The 24,643-nt window shown below is 37.9% G+C and overlaps 1 protein-coding gene across 3 annotated transcripts in view; it reads left to right on the forward strand.

Annotated features, from left to right (window-relative positions):
- The window catches only part of WDR7 (WD repeat domain 7), a 400,989-nt gene that overhangs the window by 262,736 nt on the left and 113,610 nt on the right, over nt 1–24,643 (forward strand). The gene's annotated exons all lie outside the window — the stretch shown is intronic.

Raw genomic sequence — 24,643 nt, forward strand, 5'->3', positions numbered from 1 at the left:
CTTTAAGAATAAAGGAGTTTTATATTTCCATTGACAAAGTGCTGGCACATTGATAAACAAGTGACTTTAGAAATAATCTCTAAGAATTCAATATATGCTTTAAAGTTTTGCATTATGTATGTGTGCCTAAGGGATGACTGTCTGATTTATGCTCCAAACCTGTAGATTCTCTCCTTTAAGCAAATAAGAGGAACATCATGATTGATAAGTGACCTCTGAATTAAGCTCACTGGAGATATATAGATAGATAGATAGATAGATAGATAGATAGATAGATAGATAGATAGATAGATATAGATATATATTTAATTTGTTAATGGCATTTTAGTAAATTTTCACTGTTATCAGAAATTTTATCTTGTCATCTATAGAATAGATGGGATGGACACTTTGGAGAACTTTTGTAGTAACTGAATTGTACTACTTCATGATTTTGTAAAGAAAAGAGAAAGCAGAATTTTCTAGAAGACTATTAAAGCTATGTAGTAGTCTCCAAGCCAGAGAAGTAAAAGCAGTTACTTTAGTATAATGTTGGGTCCCATTCATTCTTGAAGTGAGATGGAGAGGAAGGGAGGTAAATCAGTCAGGAAACAGAAACCACAACAGTTACCTAGACAGGGAAAGTTTAATATAAAGAGCTTCTCACTAGTAGAAAATGATTAACTACTAAAAGAGGTAAAAAGAGACTTGGGGGTCCAGAGATACCACGTGCAAAATATCAGCTACTACCTCATCTAGGTAGGGTGAGGAAGAGTGGAGAGTAAAGGGGCTTAGGACTCAGAGAGGCCCTCCTCCAAGGCTAAGATTAGACTTCTTTAAAGAGTCAGTGACTACTAGGGGAACACCCGGCTTGTAGATAATGAAATTGGCCAAAGTGGCCTACCGCTGCCTGTGAGTGGAGGCAACTTGGTGCTAACCTGGAAGTCTCTTTACGGATGGGGGCTGGAGCTGATGGTCTGGTGCAAGCTGGTCTATAGACACAGCCTGCCATTTTCCAAGGGTTAGGCCATCCACAGCAGCTTGGGAAGGGAAGTGTTTTTCCCCTTGCAGGATCTCTCCATTGACCTCTATCAGTGAAGTCTCCATTGACCTCTATCAGTGAAGTTTAACATTCTGCCAGCTGGCAAAGGACATGTTTCCAGAGTCCAGCTCCAGTATTGCAAAGCAGTAGGTAAACAATGGATTTAGAGCTGAGATACTATAAATTGCTAACTGTTCTAGAAGGAATAATTTACTGTTATAATTCTAAATACAGTCTCATAAATCAAAACTTTCACATCACTAACATTTTATTATCCACTTGTTTCTTTATAATGCTATAAATTTATTATCCACTTGTTTCTTTATAATGATGGCTCATGCCTGTAATCCCAGCACTTTGGGAGGCCGAGGCCGAAGGATTGCTTGAGGCTCGGAGTTTGACACCAGCAAGACCATGTCTATGAAAATTTTTAAAAATAATAATGCAATTATGTTCTCTATAAATATTTTTGAATCAAGTTATTATAATGTCATTGTCTTAAATTTCAAAAGGATAATCAAGAAATTGTTCTCCATTTTGTTGCTTTCTGGGAAGTACTCTTATCATAGCTGGTAGATCTCTAGGCAGTATAGTCATGGAGTAGGTTTGAAACAGAAAACCAGGCCATGCCTCATAAAATGAATTCTACCTATGTAGAGTAAGCACAACTAACTCCATTTTGCATTTACAGATAAATAAATTATGGCTGGCAACTGTTGTCCCCAAATTTGCATTTCAATGGCCTAGTAATGTCCCATCGCTTACCTAGTACTTCACAGGGATGTTAGTGATAAGGAATAATTAATGATCTGTTAACAAGATCACATCTTTGATTATAATGTACAATAGATGTACAAATTCTATATTTAACTTTTATTTGCCTTTTAATTGCTATGGATTTCTGAGCCTGCTGCTAGGTGCTTTATCAGACTGAAGAAATGGTTCCTATAATCTCTTATCCTCAGTCCCAGTGGTCATTACAATGTATTTTCTCCAAAATAGAAAAGGCAACATAGTTGCATTATATGTTGTAAAATGTTGGAGTGCTGTCCATTTTAGCTGAGGTTGTCAGTTCACTGGGACAGCATTCTGGGAGTAAAGAAAGAATAAAAATGGCAAGCAGAGGATTTACTAGTGTCTTTGTGTTCATGGTTTAAAGGGAGAATACTACTATTGGCAAGTGGAGAATTCTTCGGACTTTTAAGCGCTAGAGAAGAGTTTCAGGCTCATTTAAAATTCCACTGTCTGACTGACTGTCACATCACAAAGCAGTCTCCTTAGAATGTCGCCGGTGTCAGTTCTGTGACCTCCCGAGCTGCATGTAGTTGGCTTGAGTGGAACAGGGCCACTCTGCTTCTGGGAAGATAAGAGTTCTGGGCAATAACACAAGTCTTAAAATATTGATGTGGCTACTTCTAAAGTATAGCAATATTACATAGTTATATGCAGTATGTCATTCAAGCTGCTTTCATTGCCCAGAAATCATAGTGCTGAACCTATCATTTGTCAATCAAGTTAATTTTGGTAGCAACAAAGTAGAGTTTGCCTTTGTGGACATTTATATAGGGACGTGTATATATAATTATATAACATGCTTATTTAAAAGCTATAATATTTTTAAATGCTAGACAAAAATTGAAATGTTATTGTCTTTCTTATTTAGTATCTCCCTTAAATCATGTACCTACAGCGATCCAGGCAAACACAGATGGAAACCCTATGTGATTTTTCTCTCTGAATGCCTGCGTTGGAGGTGTAGTGGTATTAAGGACTATCGTATCAAATATTAACTTGTGTCATATGAAATTGCCATTTTTGAGGGTCAAAGATGGTCAAATATTGGCCATTTCACATGGCTCATCCTAATTGTAATTTATCAACTATGCTAGGATTTGGAAGTGCCTCAGCTTATTAAAGCAAATTATATAAGCTAGAGCTCAAGTTAATAACTGGACAAAAGACAGACAAATATGATGTTAAGGGAAGTAAAAGGTAATGAGTGACTTATGACTCAGTCTTTTACTGCAGCAGCATAAGTAAGGTGTAACTCTCATCACTGTATCAGTAGAAAATATTTTGGTTAACAGATTTTTCAGTCTCTCTCAAAAATGCATTTTATGTCTAGGAATGTATAAATTTTTGCAGGTTCTTTCAAATTTGCTTACGTGGTTGCCGTCCTGACACACCACCTACTAGGTTCTTCTTTCAGAACCTTTCTGAAATAAATATTGGCCTGCCTAAATATCAAGGTGATTGCCTGTTGGCAGCATTGTGTATTAATGCCTTGGGTGGTAGTTACTTGCTTTTGTTTTATACTTAATAATAACCTTGCCTAAAAACATACTAGAGAGTACCTCATCAACCGTTGAGGTTTTGCATCTTTTATTGGCCTGTCTTTATTTTCTGATATTTTCTAAAGACGGTGTTTCACTGAGATCTTTTAATTCCATGAATGAAGTTGTAATGAGTTCAGTATTATTTTTAATAATCTTCATTCTGGTGGTAAAATTTACTTGTTCTTTTGAGAGTTGAGCTGTGGATAGTAAGTATCCATTAATAAAACAGTAGCCAATTGATATATTTGTTTTTCATTTTATTTTTATTATTTATTTATTTATTTACTTTGAGGAGTCTTGCCCTGTCGCCCAGTCTGAAGTGCAGTGGTGTGATCTCGGCTCACCGCATCCTCCACCACCTGGGTTCAAGCGATTCTCCTGCCTTAGCCTCCCGAGTAGCTGGGATTACAGGCCTGTGCCACCATGCCTGGCTAATTTTTGTATTTTTAGTAGAGGCAGGGTTTCACCATGTTGGCCAGGCTGGTCTCGAACTCCCAACCTCAAGTGATCCGCATTCCTCCGCCTCCCAAAGTGCTGGATTAGAGGTGTGAGCCACCATACCCAGCTGATTTTCCATTTTCAGTGGAAGTTGGATTTGGTGTTCTGTCAGATTCAAGAAAAGTACTATGGACCGCAAGTAGATTCCTCGCCATCTCACTAGCGATAAGCAATCATTTTGTTCTGTTATCCAGAAATGAAGTTATTTTAAAAATTTGGTTGTGACCTCGTTTAATTCTACCTTACTGTGGTTCAAAATCCAGCTAAATTACAATGTGCTATCCAGAGAATTTTTTATTTACTAACTCACAGCTTAACCTTTAAAATGCAGTTAATGCAAGTTTAGTTAATGTATTGTTTAGTTTAAAGTCAATGAATAAATTTGTAGAACTCTTTATCTTAAATATGAGAATGCTCAAAATAATTTTTTTTTTTTTTTTTTTTTTTTTTTTTTTGAGATGGAGTCTCGTTCTGTTGCCTAGGATGGAGTGCATTGGCGCGATCCTAGCTCACTGCAACCTCTGCCTCATGGGTCCAAGTGATTCTCCTGCCTCAACCTCCCAAGTAGCTGAGATTACAGGCACCTGCCACTGTGCCCAGCTAATTTTTGTATTTTTAATAGAGACGAGGTTTCACCATGTTAGCCAGACTGGTCTCTAGCTCCTGACCTCAGGTGATCTGCCTGTCTCAGCCTCCCAAAGTGCTGGGATTACAGGTGTGAGCTACTGCGCCTGGCCTCGTAATGATTTTTAATGCAGTGTATTTTTCAAAACCTCAGCTATTAATATAGTTTTTAATTAGAAGTGTTCTGCATTTAAACTTAATTACCTCTAAATTTGGTAACAAAAATAGCCTAACTTTTTGGGAAACAATGTGTTTTTGTAACCTTTTGATTTCAAGATACTCATGATTTTTTTATGTGACGTTATTAGGTTTTTACAATTATTGCCCATGTGCAGAGTGGAGAGTGGCAGCCATTCCTGCTTTCCACATGTGGAAACCAAGATAAATAATGCACTTTCTTCCTGACAGAAAGAAAGAATCTGTGTGCAGAGTCTTTTGCTCTTATTTAGGATTATTAAGTGACTATGTGTAAGTTTATGTTTGAATACATTATCTTGCTTGGCAAACTCACCTTCAATTAACCTTTTTTTTAGCTTCTTCCCTCAAAATGCCAGAATCATTGTGGTGTGGTCATCTCCAGATGCACTAGAGAACATTAACAATTTTTAATTGTTTTATAAAACGGTGAGAGAACCACAGAAGGAATGACGCAGCTACTTATTAGGGCAAATATTCTCCAGGCAAAAAATTGGCCCGAAGCCATTGCAAACATAGAAGAAAGTAGATAGATAGTCTCACAGATTGAAAGGTAAGTGTGGCTTAGAGAGTAGGAAAAAGGCAGGACTTTGGTGAAGAAAATTAAACCCAAAATTTTAAGGAGTATCTTACCTGAAACAATAAGGAACTTCTAGATTGTATTATTTCCCTTTATGATTATAGACAATTTCTGTTTGTTTACTTTGTTTTATTCTGTTTTGAGACAGAGTCTTGCTCTGTCGTCCAGGTTAGAGTGCAGTGGCACCATCTTGGCTCACCCCAACCTCCACCTCCTGGGCTCAAGAGATTCTCGTGCCTCAGCCTCCCAAGTAGCTGGGACTACAGTCATGCACCACCACATCTAGCTAGTTTTTGTATTTTTAGTAGAGATGGGGTTTCTCCATGTTGGCCAGGCTGGTCTCGAGCTCCTGGCCTCGAGTGATCTGCCCACCTCAGCCTCCCAAAGTGCTGGGATTACAGGCATGAGCCACTGTGCCTGGCATGATTATAGACAGTTTTCAGAAGATATTGATAAAGATTTCTGCTTAGCTTCTAACTACTTTTATTCTAGTGGATTTAGAGTTGCAAATGTACCCTGAGAACTTACAATTCAAGGAAAATCTTTTATATTTAGTAGTAATAACTACATGAAATTTTATTTATATTTATTTTGAAACTATATTATATATATATGTATCAATCATATGAAATTATACAAGTGCTAAAAGAAATGTAATTTAATGTGAAAACACCTCCACATACAGTGACTGAGAATCCAGGAGCGATTTATCTATTTATATTTCTATCAAATATAAGCAAAATGAAAAGACAATACTAACCGTAGTGGATTGAAATAGGAACCTATCAAATTTACTTTGATTCATTCAAGAGTTCAAAGTGGTACTGGGGGGGAAAATCACATAAACCTCATTGTCATTTTTGAATGATGTTAGGGAATTAACTTATTTTGAAAATTAGTACATTTTATACATATGTACCTCAGCATAATCAAGTGGTTGATGAAAGGAAATTCTTCTTTATAACAATATTGTAGCCAATAAATGAAGGAATGATGGAATATAATCATTTGGCCGCCCTAATATAGTAATGGACCTGGGCAATCGCTCCTAATATCACCGTAAGAGAGAACCAGGCATTGTACGCTTCTGAGATGGAAGTACATAGCAGATCTAATTCAAACTGAATCCCTTCAACCGGTTTATAGGAACTACAAAGGTTAGAAGAACACTTTAAATACTGTCATAGGAATGTAATCAGCAGGATGCAGATTTGAGGAGACTCTATGGGATAAAAGAACTGATTTTTTCAAGAAAGGAGATGGGGCAAACTGTAGATGAAGTGATTTAGGAGACATGTTTGAATTATGATTGGAAGAGACAGATGTAAGTAAGTGAAGGAAAGAAAAAAGGCATGAAAGAGACAAGAGAAGGCGTTACAGATGGGGAAGCAAATGGGAGTGTGGATGAAACAAGATTAGCTATGGGTTCAAAGTTGTTGAATCTGGATGATGTGTGCAGCAAGGTTTATACACGCTTCTTTTTTCTTTTACTTTCTTTCTTTCTTTCTTTCTTTTTTTTTTTTTTTTTTTGAGAGATGGAATTTCACTCTTGTTGCCCAGGCTGGAATGCAATGGCACGATCTCGGCTCACTGCAACCTCCACCTCCCAGCTTCAGGTGATTCTCCTGCCTCAGCCTCCTGAGTAGCTGGGATTACAAACGCGCGCCACCACGCCCAGCTAATTTATATTTTTAGTAGAGACAGGGTTTCACCATGTTGGCCAGGCTGGTCTCAAACTCCTCACCTCAGGTGATCCACTCACCTTGGCCTCCCAAGGTGCTGGGATTACAGGCATGAGCCACCATGCTCGGTCTACACTTCTTTCTACTTTTGCTTATCTTTGCATTTTACATAATGAAAAAAGTCTAAGATTGGCACTGGCTGTCGCACAGAATAGTGAACTTCATGCCACTGGGTTGTGTTCTGCATCTCTAGGTCTGCAGTGGAGCTAAGAATTTGTGTTTACATTAAGCTCATCAGGTGATTCTCAATACCAACCAGGGTTAGAAGCCTCTGGGCTGGATTATCTGTAAGATTCTTTTTCACACAGCTTTCCAAGTCTGTATGTTTTTTAATGGTATAAAGATGTGCTACAGAGATTCAAGAACAAAATAGCTGGGGTGACCATCTGTTTCCTTTATTTTGGTAAATAAAGTAAAACTGAACTGAGACCTTGAAAGATGCTTAAAATATGGACGGTGAAGTGTGAATCAAATTCTTTCATTCCACGAATATTTTTGAGTGCTTCCTCAGTGCCAGAGAGTATGTTAAGCATTGGGGTATGCTTGTGATCAAAACGGTTAAAATGATAACAGTTATAACGACAATAACTTTGAACCTCACTTCTTATGGATGCCTTCTATTACCATGGAGGGAATGCTGGTTTTTGAGACAGGAGCTTTGGATTCTGGACGTGCCGTGACGCTTGGCTCTTTAGTGTGGAGTAAATCATAATAACCTCTTTGAGGTTTAATTTTCTGATCTGCCAAATAAGGTTGTATCCTTCTAGCTCTTGACTTTTATAAAACAGGCATGAAAATATTTTGTTGTAATCTTTAGCTATTATCTTCGTCTACTTGGACTGCTATAACAAAATACCTTAGGCTCAGTAATTTATTAAAAAACCGAAATGTATTGCTCAGCAGTTCTGAAGGCTAGGAAGTCCAAGGTGAAGGCTCTAATGGATTCAGTATCTGGTGAGGGCCCATTCCTTATCAATGGTGCCTTCTTCCTGAGAGTCCTCACATGGTGGAAAGGGTGAACAAGCTCCCTCAGGCTTCTTTTACAAAGGCCCTAATCTCATTAGTGCCCAGGACCCCCACTTCTTAATACCATCACCTTAGGGGTTACGTTTCAACATATGATTTTGGGAGGCTACAAACATGCAGAACATAGCAGCTCTATATGCGGATGTGGTAGGTGGGGCTGAATGGCTTTTTGGCACTATCAATAGCCATAACATTTGTTTGTTAGTGCAGGCAGGAGTGTATTCTCTTTTCTTCTGCCTCTGTAATATAGTTCTATAAACATGCATTTTAGCTCGTATAGTTAGATTCTCTCCATAAACTGAAACAGGTCTGATCTTAAGCTCATTTACTGTCTTAGGACAGAATTGATCTTGCTTTCACATTTGATTCACCTTCCACAGACTTCGAGAGGAAGAAAAATAGCATTGCTAGCTCTATTTAACTAGGCCAGAGTTAACAGGGCAAAGGCTTGGAAGCCAGTTTTTGGAATATTTGTTTGCCTTTCTCTGAATTATTTTTATGTGCTAATATATGTTGATCATTCGGATTAATTTCTGCCATCCTTGGAAAACTGCCAGTCAGGCTTTTCACTTTTCATACATGTTAAAATAATTCAGCACTTCTTTGATTACGAACCCAGTTTATATTGCTGGGATCATCAGGAGAAAACAATATGGTGTATTTCCTTTGCAATATTAAACATAAAATTCCTTTCCAGAGAGCATCCTAAGTGTGGAACATGACATAGACTATTACTTTAAACAAGTATTGTATATAATATAATGGTCAGACAGAGGCTGTCAAGTCAGGTCAACCTGATTTTGGCAATTCAAACAGTAAAATCTAGAATAAGTTATTGAAGGTTTTTAAGAAGCAATTTTTCTCATATTCAAAATTGAAACTGGTCTCATCTCCCTCACAAGTCTGTTTTCAGAAACGAATGAAATACTACATGTAAACACCCAGCACAGGACCTACCAAGTGGACTGCCACCTACCAGTCAGTCAGCAAATAAATTTTCCTTTCTTCTGTCTTTCCTTCCCATTATTCAATTGTTGCACTATTTTTTCTTAGTTTGATAACATGCTTTATAGTATTTTTAAAGGATTGGAGTCCAGTAAGTTTTCCTTTTTTAAAAATAGTCCATTTTCAAGTCTAATTTCCAGATAAATGTCTGTGATTGAAGAAAGTAACTAAGGAACCGTTTTATCTGTACACATATACAGGAGTATGGAGGGAGAGGCATATGATATATCAAGAGGCTACCCTGTTTATTTTTACTCCTGTCAGCTCAAGAATAGGTCTTACCTCTGTCTCATTTTATCTCATTGAATGAGGAAACTTATACCCAATTTGTTACCCCAGATCAAGCAGTTACCAAATATTAAGCTTGGGATTAGAACCCAGGTCTTACTTAATAGCTCTCCTACCATCCATAAATTTTTAGTCACTGGAGAGAGAAAGAAGGGTAGCATTTGGCTCCTATGTGGAACGGGGCAGGGGCAAGATGTGGAGTGAGGGAATATATCTGGATCATCTGGAGGACTTTTAAAAATTATGCTCCTTCCAGTTTTGGAACATTTTGCCATTTTAAAACATGGTTTGGTAATGTCATATTCTTCAGGTATGTTGGGGTAAAGGAAAAGATATTGTACTATGATATACTGCCTAGACATGAAATTACTATAGAAATAATTATAGCAAGTTAAGCTCATACATAATTGTAAAGTATGAAAAATATTTCGACAGCTTTATTTTTCTTTATTGCTCCTAGACAATTTTGAAATATTTGGACATTTTTATATTTTTGTATATAACGTAAGAAGTGAATGCTGTATTATGTTATTTTAGGTTATGCTTAGCTGTCAATGACAATAGAATAACAGAAAAATATATTACTATTTCTTATTTTGGTTTACAGTATTCTTTCACCTTTTATTAAAAATGAAGATGGTGTTATAGTGCTTTTCAGTCTAAATTTGATTATATAGAACAATTAACTAATGAAAACTAAGCCATTTGCTGCTATTTTGCAAATTTAATAAAAGAGGAGCTATATTTGAGGGAAAATTTAGAAAATATTAAAACCATACACTAGCCAATAAGGTGTGAGGCAACTAATTGCTTCCTGTCCCTTTTGAAATTACTCAGCCTGAAAAAAGATAGCACATATTGATTTATTGTATAGTAAATGTCCCATTGTTTCTCCCCCTTTAACATCCAGACACACACACACACCCTACCATATATATGTACATGGCAGTAGCAGCAACAGCTGCATATCTGACAGTTTCTTTCTTCAAACTTATATAATAACAAAAGTAGGATGGAATATTTTCTTCCTTTATAAAAGAAAATTGCATAAGTATTAAAATGTTCAAAAGTGAACAGGATTGTAGTGTTATAAATTCATGGCATGTTTGTTTAAGCTCAAAAGATAAACAAGTTCCAAAGAAAAAATAAATATTTCTTGATAATGTAATCTCAGTCTATCATACATGTTAGTAGCTTCTATAGATATGAATATATGATAGTAGAAGCAATGTAAAAACGTAGCATGTATTTGATAATTTTGGGGGAAGTTGATATGAAGATTATGCAAACTCAAATGGTACTCTCCAATGTGGTCTTTCACTCTGTTTCAGAAATGGCCCGCTAATGTAGAGAATGGAAGTTTTAGTCATATGATATGGTATGTTTTAACTCCTATATAGATTTTTGTCCGGCTATTTGTGATTTTTCTCCAAGCATTTAATTTTTTTTCAACATAGACTCTGAAATGCTGGTTGTAATTGTCCTAAAAGCCAAAATAGTAAAATTAGTGAGATGTTCCAAAAACACCCAGATTTCATAAAGCAAGCTGCTCTTAAGGGTAATCTTAGTAAACACAGAAGTGCAGTATCATGTTATGCTTCTTTTTTGTCTTGAATGAATGTAAATTATCCAAGATTTTTTTTTTTTTTTTTTTTTTTTTTTGAGACGGAGTCTCGCTCTGTCGCCCAGGCTGGAGTGCAGTGGCCGGATCTCAGCTCACTGCAAGCTCCGCCTCCCGGGTTTACGCCATTCTCCTGCCTCAGCCTCCCGAGTAGCTGGGACTACAGGCGCCCGCCACCTCACCCGGCTAGTTTTTTGTATTTTTTAGTAGAGACGGGGTTTCACCATGTTAGCCAGGATGGTCTCAATCTTCTGACCTCGTGATCCGCCCGTCTCGGCCTCCCAAAGCGCTGGGATTACAGGCTTGAGCCACCGCGCCCGGCCCAAGATTTTTAATTGTCTGTGATTTCAGTTTCTCTTCTGTAGCTCAGATAGTTGAGAATTCCTATTATAGTATCTTGTGCTTTATCTTGAAAGGATCAACGCGTCCTTATTTGTAGAAGGAAGAGTATTTTGTGATTGACGTGATTTTTCCTTTGTCATTTTCTGTTACTTAAAAATTACTGTGTATCCTTTTGTTAAAAAATATTTCTTTGGAAATATATTTGCCTTCTGTCTTTGTTTGACATTGATTGACATAGCTTCCAGAAAGAGCCCTGTTACAGATTTTCATGGAGCTTTGTTGAGGGCTGTCTTGTAAACACACCAGCACCCCTTTCATCCCAGAATCCTGAGTGCGGGCTTGCTGCCTATAGTCAGGCTGCTGTTTACTGGCGAGTTCCCATTAACATAGCCACCACTCCTGGGTTAGATAATGGACTCAAAGGTTAAGAGCAGAGGATCTCAACAGCTCCAATCAGCAGGGCTTTTCCAGGGCTAATTACCTCTTTACTGCGCTGACTCTAATGTGACATGTTTATTGCCTTAACTAACAACTCATTAGCTTAGTTGATGTTTTTGTCAATATTAATTCGTTCATTTAAGCCAAGTCAAAGCTTAAACAAAGATGTCCAGACTGAGAAACGGGCAGCAGAGTGACTTTTGTTTGCTCATCTTTTTTCCCCCTTACTCAATTTCAATAAAATAAATGTGTAGAAAGGAAACATTTAAAGTGCTTGTATTGAGAATGTCAGTATTTGTCCATTTACCAACATGTAAAACAATTCTGAATTTATTTCTCCTACACTTACTCTAGTATCCATATCACAGTGTACTGAGTATTTAGTATCCACCAAAGGCATACTTATCTGGGGCCTTTGAGTATGTATTCGTAAAGGGTTAACACTCAGCAATTCCTTGTTCCAGTTGAATCCTTTCTGTGGTTATTAGAAAAGAGGTCAAGTAATTTTTCATATGATTTTAATCTCTACTGGACTACCTATAAAATTACTTTGAGATTTATCTTGTAATGATAGCTTACTTAATTAGCTTATGTGACTTATTTAAAAGAGGAGACAATTATGAAGTTATAATGAAATACTTCTTTTCAGTTTCTTGCCATATTTTTGGTTGACATTAATGGCATTTCTTTGGAGAATGTCATTGTTTGGGTTTTATGTACTGTTTAATAATACTTTAATTCTTAACTCTCTACGTTAGTGCAAATGGATAAAAAACTGAGCGTGAGCCTTTGACTGAGTGGTAAGTTAATTACTTTGGGGAGATACATCGACACCATCAGAACCCTGGAATCTATTTGGCAAGCCCCCCTTCATGGATGTTTAATGGTGTATGGGTGACCAGAAAGGGTGAAGATGCATTCCTGTAGAAATCAGAAGTGAGTAAGTGAAGCTGGAGTGTTAGGTGAGTTTTATCCCTGGGAAGGCCAGAGACTCACTCAGATTGGTTGATTCGTGGAGGCGATCAGGCCCAGAGGAGGCTGGTAGAAACAATGGATAGAACATGGACTGCTACTTTATTTTTAGTGAGAAATCCGTGTCACATAAACCAGAGACACTCATACCCATTTCATCTACCATTCTCTTCCTATGGAAGGTTACATGAACACCAAGATTAACATCATTATTAATGAGCGATCTCTGAATTGAGCTCACTGGAGATATATATATATATATATATATATATATATGACACCAAATTGTCAGTAGCCATAAGAAATCATTGTCACAGGAGAGCTGTATAATTATGTACATTGTGTACTACTCTAACTAAATTTACCTTGTCTGCTTTCTCAGCTACCATTCTTTCCTGAATTTGCTTCAACCAAGTTTTCCTGCCTTTCACTCCACTAAAATCTTTTCATGAGGTAACCAGTGGCTTCTAAATTGCCAAATCCAATAAGTGATTCTCAGCCCTTGTCTCAGGCTCTGGGTAGCATATGATAATTCCAACTATGTTAAACCTTGACACTTTCTTCACTTGGTTTCAGTGACATCATCTCCTGCTTTTCAGCCACCTCATTGGCCACTTGTACTCAGTCTTGACATTGCTTTTCAACCTATAGAAGTTCTTTAGTATCTACATTAATTCTCTAGGTATCACATCCAGTTCCATGGCCTCTGAGTCATCTGTACATGTATTTTTTTAGTTTTATTTTATTTTATTTTATTTTGAAACGGTCTCACTCTGTCACCCAGGCTAGAGTGCAGTGGTGCGATCATAGCTCACTGCAGCCTCTACCTCCTGGGCTCAAGGGATCCTCTTACCTCAGCCTCCCAGGTAGCTGGGACTGCAGGTACACACACCATGCCTAATTTTTTAAAAGAATTTTTTGTAGAGACAGGGTCTCACTTTGTTGCCCAGGCTGGTCTTGTTTGCCTGAGCTCAAACGATCCTCTCACCTCAGGCTCTTGAAGTGCTGGTGTCATGCGTGTCCGTGTGAAGGGACCACCAAACAGGCTTTGTGTGAGCAACATGGCTGTTTATTTCACCTGGGTGCAGGCGGGCTGAGTCCGAAAAGAGAGTCAGCGAAGGGAGATAAGGGTGGGGCCGTTTTATAGGATTTGGGTAGGTAAAGGAAAATTACAGTCAAAGGGGGGTTGCTCTCTGGTGGGCAGGAGTGGGGGTCACAAGCTGCTCAGTGGGGGAGCTTTTTGAGCCAGGATGAGCCAGGAAAAGGAATTTCACAATATAATGTCATCGCTTAAGGCAAGGACTGGCCATTTTCACTTCTTTTGTGGTGGAATGTCATCAGTTAAGGTGGGGCAGGGCCTTTTCACTTCTTTTGTGATTCTTCAGTTACTTCAGGCCATCTGGGTGTATAGGTGCAAGTCACAGGGGATGCGATGGCTTGGCTTGGACTCAGAGGCCTGACAGCTGGGATTACAAGCATGAGCCACTGTACCCAGCCTCATTTTAATTCTAGTGCTGGTTTCTATATTGGTCTCCAGATTTGTGTATCCAGTGACTTAGCTGACACCCACCCTTAAATGTTTGATGTGTATCTAAAGTTTGAAATGTCCCAAAACTAAACTTTGGATAACTGTCCCTTGCTTCAAAACAACAACAAAAAGAAACTCTTCTTCTCTCTTATTGTTTTACTAAATGTCACCACCATTCACCTAATTGTTTATGTTCAATTTTTTAGAATCATACTTCCTCTCTTTCTGTCATGACTACATCTAATCCCTAAGTTAATCCTGTCCACTCTATCTTTAAAAAAAAAAATGTTTTTAATCTAGAATTCAGACCAGAAACAGTGACTCATGACTGTAATCCGAGCACTTTGGGAGGCTTAGGTGGGAGGATCACTCAAGCCCAGGAGTTTGAGGCCAGCCTGGCAACAGAGTGAGACCCCATCTCTACAAAAAAATAAACATTAGCCAGGTGTGGTGGTGTGCACCTTTAGTCCCAGGTACTCAGGAAGCTAAGGTGGGAGGATCATGTGAGTCCGGGAGGTATAGGCTACAGTGAGCTGTGATCGCACCACTGCACTGCAGCCTGGGTGACAGAGTGAGACCCTGTCCCAAAACAATGAAATTAAAAATCCAGAATTCGGACAGTTCTCTCTACTCCATGACTACTGTTACAGTCCAGCCCAGCATTCTGTCTTGCCTGAGCCACTGGGAGCCTCTCAGTAGGCCTCCCTAATTTTACTTTTGCCCCACTACAGTCTATTCCGTACACAGGATCCAGCTGCATCACTGCCCTCCACATAACCTTCCACAAGTTTCTCATGACACTTAGAATAAAACCTCACATTTAAAAGACCCAGCATGATCCATCCCACAGCTACCTCTGTGACTTCATGTCCTACCAGTCTCTGCCTTGTTCACTGCCATCCGGCCATACTGGATGTTTTGCTGTCCCTCAGAGATCCTAGGCAGGCTCCTGCCTCAGGGCCCTTTGTGCTTCTCCCACAGATACTCACATGGTTCTCTTTCATCTCACTCAAGTCTTTGTTCAAATGTCACCTTCTGCAGAGTCCTTCCCTGTCTGTCACTTTCCAGGATATTTTCCTTCACAGTACTTAGTGCCACTTGATATATTTGTTTATTTGGTTTGTATGTCCCAACTAGAAGGTAAGCTTCAGAAGAGCATAGACTTTTGTAAATCTGCACTTAAAATAGGGCTTGGTACACAACAGGCAGTCAGTAAATACAAAATGAATAATAGGATCATTCAGCTAATAGGTGCTCAAGCTAGAACTGAAACCCGGCTGTTCTCTTGTCTGCCTCCCTCCCTCCCTCCTTCCCTCCATCTCTTTCACTCATGCCATTCAATAGTCCTCCCTCTTTTGGGAAGGGGATATAGAAGTGTTCGGACTATTCAATTAAAGATTTAGTAGATTAATGGATTTTTTTAACACCCACCTCTTTGACCTCATAAACACCTGTTTCTGTTATTTACTTCTTTATTGCTGATGTCCTGACCGTCAAACAATCAGCACGTTTTACCTTCCCTAGGTAGAAGAAGGCTACATGCATTAAGTAACATCCTTTTGCTTATTTATAGGAAGCTAAGACTATCTCCTATTTTGGTCTGCCATCCAAAAGACATTATACCGAAAGCAAAATGAGATCACATTTCCCTACATGACACAACTTAGTTAATTTGAAATTCAGTAGATAAGAAAAAATGTGCTTTAAATCAAAGAGAATTTGGATGTTATACTCTTCTGATTATAGGACAGGAAATAGATAACTACTTTGAAGACTTTTGATTAAACTGATGTTAATGAATTTAAAATATCTTTATTAATTTCTTAATTTAACAGTTATTTTGTGCTTTCTATTAAAAGAAATGACTTATTTTTATGCAGTACAGGATATAAAAAGTTTGAAAGCAATTTTTAATAATTGCATTAACACAAAGCTTCTAGTTATAGAAGTGTTTCTTAATTATTCCATATTCATAAATAATGGGCATCTTGGAATTATTTTTGATTAAATCAAGATATGTATAAAGTACAGGAATAGAATTCTAGATGGCACTCTGCCATCCTTGTTCTTTGATGGACGTTAGCAAGTGAGAAAAGGCTTCATTCACTTGGTTACACTTTGAAATAAGTGGCCAATCATTATTAATTCATTTTGCACTCATTGTAATGGCACAAATCATCATAAATTCATTTGGTTTAAAGTGCATATAATATGTTCTCCCATAGGAATCTGGTTGTAATTGAGCTATTAATTAAAGTATTTTTTAAATATGACCTTTTCCCCCTTCTTCACTATTCAGATCCAGCAACCGGCAGTGGCTATTTCTTCATTCATGATTTCCTTTTAAGTCTGAGGAGTGAAATTGTCTTAACTAGGCCAGTGGACTAGCCTAAGAGTGACCAAAGCCAGAGAAAGTAATTATTTGTGTTTCCTACCAGCAGACAGCAGTAATAGTCATGAATTATCCCTCGGGTGTTTGAAAAATTCTCTAAAACTCTCTGGTTTTGTAATAATTCTAGTAAGAAAATGTTATTCTCCCTAGTAAACATGGTTTGACTCTGTTTTAATTTCTAATCCTAAAAGCTCCTCTCTCTGGCCAATGGTCTTCTGTTAGCATTGGTTGCCATTCAATCCAAGTTCCCTTGCCTTTAGCAAAGGACCCTTCATCATGGAAGGCTTCTCCCCTCCTGCTTCCTGTGTGCCATCCGTCCACATTTCCCTCTGTCAGCCTCCTCAGTAATCCACTGCCTGTCACTGTTTTCTAATGGGTGTACCGGCGGTTTATGAGGGCTTATGATAGCTGGTTCTAGAAACTTCCTGCAGGTAACCACAGATTCCTATGAGGTCTTCAGGTTTAAGGGAAGCATCAAGGGAAAACTTAAACCATTTTTATTATTATTGTACTTTAAGTTCTAGGGTACATGTGCACAACGTGCAGGTTTGTTACACAGGTATACGTGTGCCATGTTGGTATGCTGTACCCATTAACTCATCGTTTACATTAGGTATATTTCCTAATGTTATCTCTCCCCCCTTCCCCCACCCCATGACAGGTCCCGGTGTGTGATGTTCCCCACCCTGTGTCCAACTGTTCTCATTATTCAATTCCCACCTATGAGTGAGAACATGTGGTGTTTGGTTTTCTGTCCTTGTGATAGTTTGCTCAGAATGATGGTTTCCAGCTTCATCCATATCCCTACAAAGGACATGAACTCACCCTTTTTTATGGCTGCATAGTATTCCCTGGTGTATATGTGCCACATTTTCTTAATCCAGAAGTTAGACAGACATTTTAAAAAGGAAATAAAAATTACAAATGGAAGACTGGAAACAATCTCCCTAGTTTTACAACTTTTAAAATCCTTAATTATTTTGTGCCTTTTCTGCACAAATGGAAACCATTTTTTAAAAAATCTGCATGATTAATGTCTTGGTTGCATCTGTGGTTATAAGAAAATAAAGGTGTGAGGCACCTCTGGTATTCTGTTAGTATACACCACTGGCAGTTTACTCTGTGTATATGTGTTTTAAATGAATAAAATAATTCTAGTGATTAAAAGAAGTCCATGTTCTGTTTGGGAGGCCGGAGGCAGGTAGATCACAAGGTCAGGAGTTCAAGATCAGCCGGGCCAACATGCGAAACCCCATCTCTACTAAATATACCAAAGATTAGCCAGGCGTGGTGGCTGATGCCTGTAATCCCAGTACTTTGGGAGGCTGAGGCAGGTGGATCACGAGGTCAGGAGTTCAAGACCAGCCTGGCCAACGTGATGAAACCCTGTCTCTACTAAAGATACAAAAAATTAGCCAAGCATGGTGGCACATGCCTGTAATCCCAGCTACTTGGGAGTCTGAGACAGGAGAATCTGTTGAACCCGGGAGGCAGAGGTTGCAGTGAGCTGAGATCGCGCCATTGCACTCCAGCCTGGGTGACAGGGTGACAATCCATCTCAAAAAAAAAAGAAGTCCGTGTTCTGTATGTCTGTTGTGTATGTGCTGTGAACTGAAGGTACTACTATCAGGTGCAGTCCCTACCCTTGTTCTAGAAATAGAGGAAAAAAGTGAAATAGCAATATGAAAGTGTTATCAAACAAATTATGCTAAAAATGATACGTGATGCTTATAAAAATATGTAACTATGTTTCTTTATAGTTAATGATGTGTTTTCCTATAACAGGTATTCAATAAATGTAGGGTGTGTTAATAAATTGAGTCTGTGCTTTGTGATAAGGATAAATAAATGTTCCAAAAAAGAGATTCATTAAGCTATTCTAAGTAATAAGAGAGAACAAATGTGTGTGCATGCATGTGTGTGGGTGTGTGTTATAGCTTTTAAACGGACTGACCATCATACATAGCCAGATACTACAAAAGTTTTCAACATTGGCATTTGTCATTGGTCAGCTCATGATTGAACAATATTCATCTTGCCAGAGCAACAAGTTACCCATAGTATAATATTGTCATCTGTTTAACCACAGCTTACATAGGCTTTATTTTGCTCTCTTTGCCCCAATCGTTTTCTCCTTTGTAGCATTTTGCTGTTACAGCAAAGTGTAAATATTTTCTTGCAGCTTTGCTCTTTCATATCACCTCATAACACCTTAAAAAAAAAAGTACAATTAAAGTTGGGACTCTAAAGAAAATTAAAAATTTGATATGAATTAATAGTATTAAAATATGAGCTATTATTATTCTTGAGACATAACAACAGAATTCATCTCTCAACAGCCAGAGGGTCTAAGTTCATTGTGATGTATCCATTGCTGGATTTTAAGTGTTTTCTGCTTTTTAAAGGATTTTGTTTCATTTTGATTTGTTCTCTAGTGTTCTGAGTCTGTCTGCATTTCAGTAGTTTATTTGTACATTTGGCCAGACATACAGGGGTGGTGCTGAGATGTTACATAATAAATTCTCACTGTGAAGCTGCTGCAGTATCTCTACTGCTCACCTAGCTTATAGGTAAGAAACACGAATAATTTGATAACTTAATCTTGAAGATGGTCCCAGATTGACATGAATCATGCTGAATTCTACCCTGTAACAAGTTGAGTTAGGAGTCTCTTGACATTCTCAATCAAGAGTCAGTGACTAGTAAAAGGTCTTTGTGCTTGTGTTACTTATATAGAGAAGGTGCCCTTTAGTTCCCCCAGGACAGTACATTTATTACAAATGGCAATGATTTCCAGTCTTTTGGATATCATGGACCAGTACAATTTCTAAAAATAAAATATAAGGGCATTTGTTAGTACTATTTCAAATTTTTAATTTTGTTTTTTATAAACATTAGAGAATACCACTCTATTAAAAAAATATATTCACCAAAAAAAGTAGTAAGAATATAACCTCACCAAAATAGTAAGTCCATATCTCAGAATAAGCACTCCTTTACATTGAATAAATATAACTTTAGGAAAAAGACTTAGTACATTGTTTATATTTTTCATATTTCACCATGTAACTGTGGAAACTTTGCCATTGTTCGAAACAAGTTTGTAGCAGACTCTTGGAAATTTCTGATCTGTGCATAATTTTGACTGTGCTAGGCACATATAGTATAAAGTAATTTTCAACGTTTACCAAAGCAACAATTATATATTAAGTTCTTATTGAGTAGAAAGCACTGTGCTAAGCCTTAGGCCTAACATAAAAGTATTTTTCTTGAATCTCATTTGGCCCAAGGAACTTACCTATTTAGCAAGTATGAAAGGTAAATTAGTAAATAAATAAAAATAGCTTTAAGCAATAGAATAAACGCCAAAAGATAGTATATTTGTGTTTGTTCAGTGTGTGCACAGTAATTGCCATATTAAAAGGAAGAATTTCATTCTAACATAAGCAGGGAAGATGCAGTAGAAATTGGTAGCTACCCACCCCATACAATTCTTCCCTTCCAGGTCACAAAGCCTCAGTTTTGTTGAAAGTGGCAATATGTCCAGCTGACAAACTGCATTTCCCATGCTCCCTTGAAAGTAGGGAATTATTATATGGTATAATTCTGGCCAATGAAATATGTAATTAGACTTTAAAAGGAGCTAGACTTAACTGACACATGTCCTCTTGTCCTTCACCCTTCTCCTACTTCCTGCCTGGGAAGTGGATGCTGTGCTGGATGTGGAATTAACCATTTTGTGACCATGATGCAACTAAGTTAGAGCGAAGACAATGATAGGAACCTTGGTATTGTTATGTGTTGCTTCACTGACAAAAACTCATTGTTTAAGAAAAGATAAAACATTACTTAATCTTCTGTTTTGGGGAGATGCTCGTAACAGGAGCTGAAATTATTTCAGAAGGAGGAGAAAGTGGACTCAGGATTGGTTGTAGATATAGTTCTGAATCCATAGTTGGTAGTGTCATGAATACAACATGGTCGCAAAGATATAAGTTGTATACTGGTTATTGAACATCGTCAGGGCCACAGAGACCTCAACTCCTTACCCAGAGCTACATCTAACCACTTGTCCTATATGGTTCTGTTATCTCATAGAACATAGAAATATACCAGATTTTTCTGAAGGTCTTTCCATTCAGAAATTCTTTGATTCTAATTAATCCCATTTGACTGCAGATGAGAAGATCAGAATAAAAAGGGCACTTGCTCTTTTCTTTTCTTTTCTTTTTTTTTTTTTTTTTTTTGAGACGGAGTCTTCCTCTGTTGCTCTGTTGCCCTGGCTGGAGTGCAGTGACGCGATCTCAGCTCACTGCATGCTCCGCCTGCCGGGTTCACACCATTCTCCTGCCTCAACCTCCCGAGTAGCTGGGACTACAGGTGCCCACCACCACACCCAGCTAACTTTTTTGTATTTTTAATAGAGACAGGGTTTCACCATGTTAGCCAGGATGGTCTTGATCTCCTGACCTCATGATCCGCCTACCTCAGCCTCCCAAAGTGCTGGGATTACGGGCATGAGCCACTGCGCCCGACTGGCACTTGCCCTTTTCTAATCACACGACACCTCAAATATTGATCTTTTTAAAACCAAACGTGATCAGATCTCTCCTTTGCTTAAAACTTTGTAATGGTTTTTTATTATCACCGGAATAAACAAACTCCTGAGCATGGCATATAAGGCCCTTTGTCCTGGAGCTGTAATAACCTATCCTGCCTTTTGTTTCGCTGTTATACTTCATCCCCCCTGCCCTCTTCTCCCCTTCACCCATTTACCCCTTCCCCAACCATATATGCACACAGTTTCTAGCCATGCTGTACTACATGTAACCCTGTGATCTTGCCATGTTCTGTCTTATTTCCTGGTCTTTACATATGCTCTTTCCTCTGCCTGGAATGTTTTCTTTCCCTTCTCCTTTAAGTGGCTAATTCCTACCTATTTTTAAGGTTGTGGCATAAAGATCACCTTCCTCTGGAAGCCTTCTTGTACCCCCCAAGATGAGGCTAAGTGCCTCTGTTAAGCTCTGTCTTGTTATCTTGTGCTTATAAAAATTATAACACAATTCACAATATATTTAAATTGCCTGTTTGCTCCTGTTCCTGAATTAGAATGAATTTCCTTAGTGGAAAGAACTGAGTCCTAGTCTCCCTTTTTTCCCTAGCACATAGTAGAGTATAGCAATATGCAATTCACAGGTATTACATGAATATTTGAGTCAATGGGTTGGCACCAAATGCGAAAATCCTTGACTGAATACCAGGCCAGTTAGCTGAACTTTTTCATACCGTCACTGAAGAACCTTTAAGAAGAAGGGATTGGCGATGATGGTCAATGGTAGCATCATTCCCCACCTTGCCTTCTCAATGAGATACTGTAGAATAGTGGTCCATTTATATAAAATAAGGAAATATTTATTTTCTACAAAGTTAGATTCTATCTTATACATATTAAAATATACATTTTTTACTCAGTACCAACCAGTTAAGAAGAATTATGGGAGGCAAAATTCATAAAATTCTGTCTTAAGACTTTATCAAGAGGGAAGACACTATCATTATCTTGATTTCAGCATTTGATCCTCTTTGATCCATGTTGAGAGCACCTATGTCATATGGAATTATAAAGTAGAAAATCCCTAAATTAGAGGATACAATAAAAGTTAAGAAAGGAATAAATTTAGCTATGTCTTTCTATTATATAATATTTTTTAAAGGCTGGTTTCTTAATATTAGTATAAAAAATAGATGATTAAGAAGTTTGAAGTTATAGGCATCACAGATTATTCCTTCAGAACATCATTGTCATTACTGCTAGTAGCAGAAAAGTAATATGCTTCCTATTAATCACCAGGGCTAGAAATCTAAAGGTTTAACTTGAAAATCCTTTTTCACACTGTTATTTACATGTTTTGTTTGGGAAAAGTTGTCAGAAATAGATACGGAGTTTTAACATTTGTACATCTTTGTAATTCCAAAACAGCTCCCTGAAAAAGAGAAAACATCATACTCTTACCAGTAGATTTGAAATTTGTGTGTAGAGTAGCCCATTTTCCTTTCCTTTTAATGCCCTCACGTGGCCTGCCAGAGCTGTAAAAACTGCCCTGCCAAAACCATAGGGATCTTTACTTTATGTTACTTGGAGACTATAATTTGAACTAAAGGAGAGATGCTGTAGGGGAATTTTACTTATGAGGTCGTTGAGTGAAATAGAAAATGATTTAAGAGAAGGGACGGTGGTGCTCTAGAGACCCTGTGTTTTCTGCTGAGCCACGCATTCTCACAGCGAGGCCATGCTTGACAGAGGAGCAGCAGGCACTCTTGTGGCCCTTGTAGAGCCAGGGTCTTCTGAAAGGAGGCAGAAAGGGAGAACGCTTTTCTGTCATTTCATCCAAGTGCAAGTGATCAGTTCCCTTATGCTGTCCTTCCCACTTTGTCAGAACAGTGATGGAAAATATCAAGATATCAACCACTTAGTGTTTATTTTCACTCTCAGGAAAAAATTGTGCAGAGTGGTGAGGAAACTTCCTCCAGAGCTCCCAACACAGAGGCCCTTAGGTATCAGTGAGGTCTCTAGTGTTGCCTGTATGCTCCCATCTGTAATGAATACAAAAATGGTAAAGTGCCACTAAGGAAATTGATGACTGAAATGCTGTAAAACATTGTACTTAGGAAACTTTACCTCCTTTTGCGATACTACTTAGCAAGGATGCACCTCCAGGGAGCCTTATTGCTTAGATTGGAAGCCATGGCTGCTAGTGTTTCAGGATGTCTGCAGAAAATAGCAGTTGGAGTTTTTCTGTAGCTCTTATGACTTCCAAGAAGTAAAAAATAAACAGGAAAATGGTAGATTTCTAGACATTTTGAAATATCATTCGGACAAACTGGGGCAGGGAGCTGTATTGGAAATATTCTGACAGTAAAGGCAGACCTGTTTTTCATTTATGTAAATAATGTGTGCAAAGCACTGTGGTTGGTGGTTTAGAAGATGCAGGGTTGTGTGAAACACAGTTACTACCCTCAAGGAACTGACAGACTTACTGAGGAAAAGGGAAATGCTCGTATTTAAAAATAGGAGCATTTCATGTGATAAAAGGACATGTATGTGCTGGCAGAAACTAGAAAACTGTGTTACCTTTTTTAAAGGAGTTTATTATTTTTCTGATCCAAAAGTAAAACATGAAGCTTTATATATTATAATTATATAGTTAAATACAAGAGTAACATTTACAAATACACATATGAAGTATGAATTCTGGGATGTTGTTTAGTTTAACTGCAGGAATTGTTAACCCACAATCTATGGCCGCCTTGACATTCTTCTGCAGAATTTGATGGGTATGACTGTGTGTGTAGTTTCCTGGGGAAAGGACTGATGGCTTTCATCAGATTCTTGAAGGGTTCCGTGACTAAGAAGAAATTCAGAATCACTACTTTTCAGTGTATCCACTGACTCTTATCCTGGCTTTACAATACTCTTCCCTTCTCTTCCTTTCCATTTCAATCCTTTCTCGTTTAACAATTGACTATAATATAAAAATTATTATATGCTTTTGTTGGTTGGATATGATGTACTAAAGTTTATGTGCCATTTTCTTCATTTAGAAAAGAGCCATGTTTCATAGGTATTCAGAGTAAGCACTATAGTATGAGAAAAGTCAGGCTCAGTGAGTACCTTCCTAGGCCTGCCCCCAGTGAGTTACGGAACCATGGTTAATTTCCTGTCTTAACCCTGAAGCATGTGTTCCTCTTAATCAGTATGCTGTACTGTTCTGTGACTTAGGAACTGTTTTCTTTCTTCCCTCAAAAAACAAACAAACAAAAACTCTTCTAAATTACAACTTGCTTTTCATAGCCCCTGCTGTTTTTCTTTTTTAAATGTCAAAATGCCTTCTGAAGTAGATGAAGTTTTGTGGCTTAATAGCCATTAGACATAAGTATACAAATTGTCAGCCTCATCCTCAACATAAAGGAATACCTGTTTATTATTAAGATCTAGGTCATCTCATCAGATTTAGAAATAATAGTGAACTATTAA

This window comes from Rhinopithecus roxellana, chromosome 21 (genome assembly GCF_007565055.1).
Source record: "Rhinopithecus roxellana isolate Shanxi Qingling chromosome 21, ASM756505v1, whole genome shotgun sequence".
Taxonomy (NCBI): Eukaryota; Metazoa; Chordata; class Mammalia; order Primates; family Cercopithecidae; genus Rhinopithecus; species Rhinopithecus roxellana.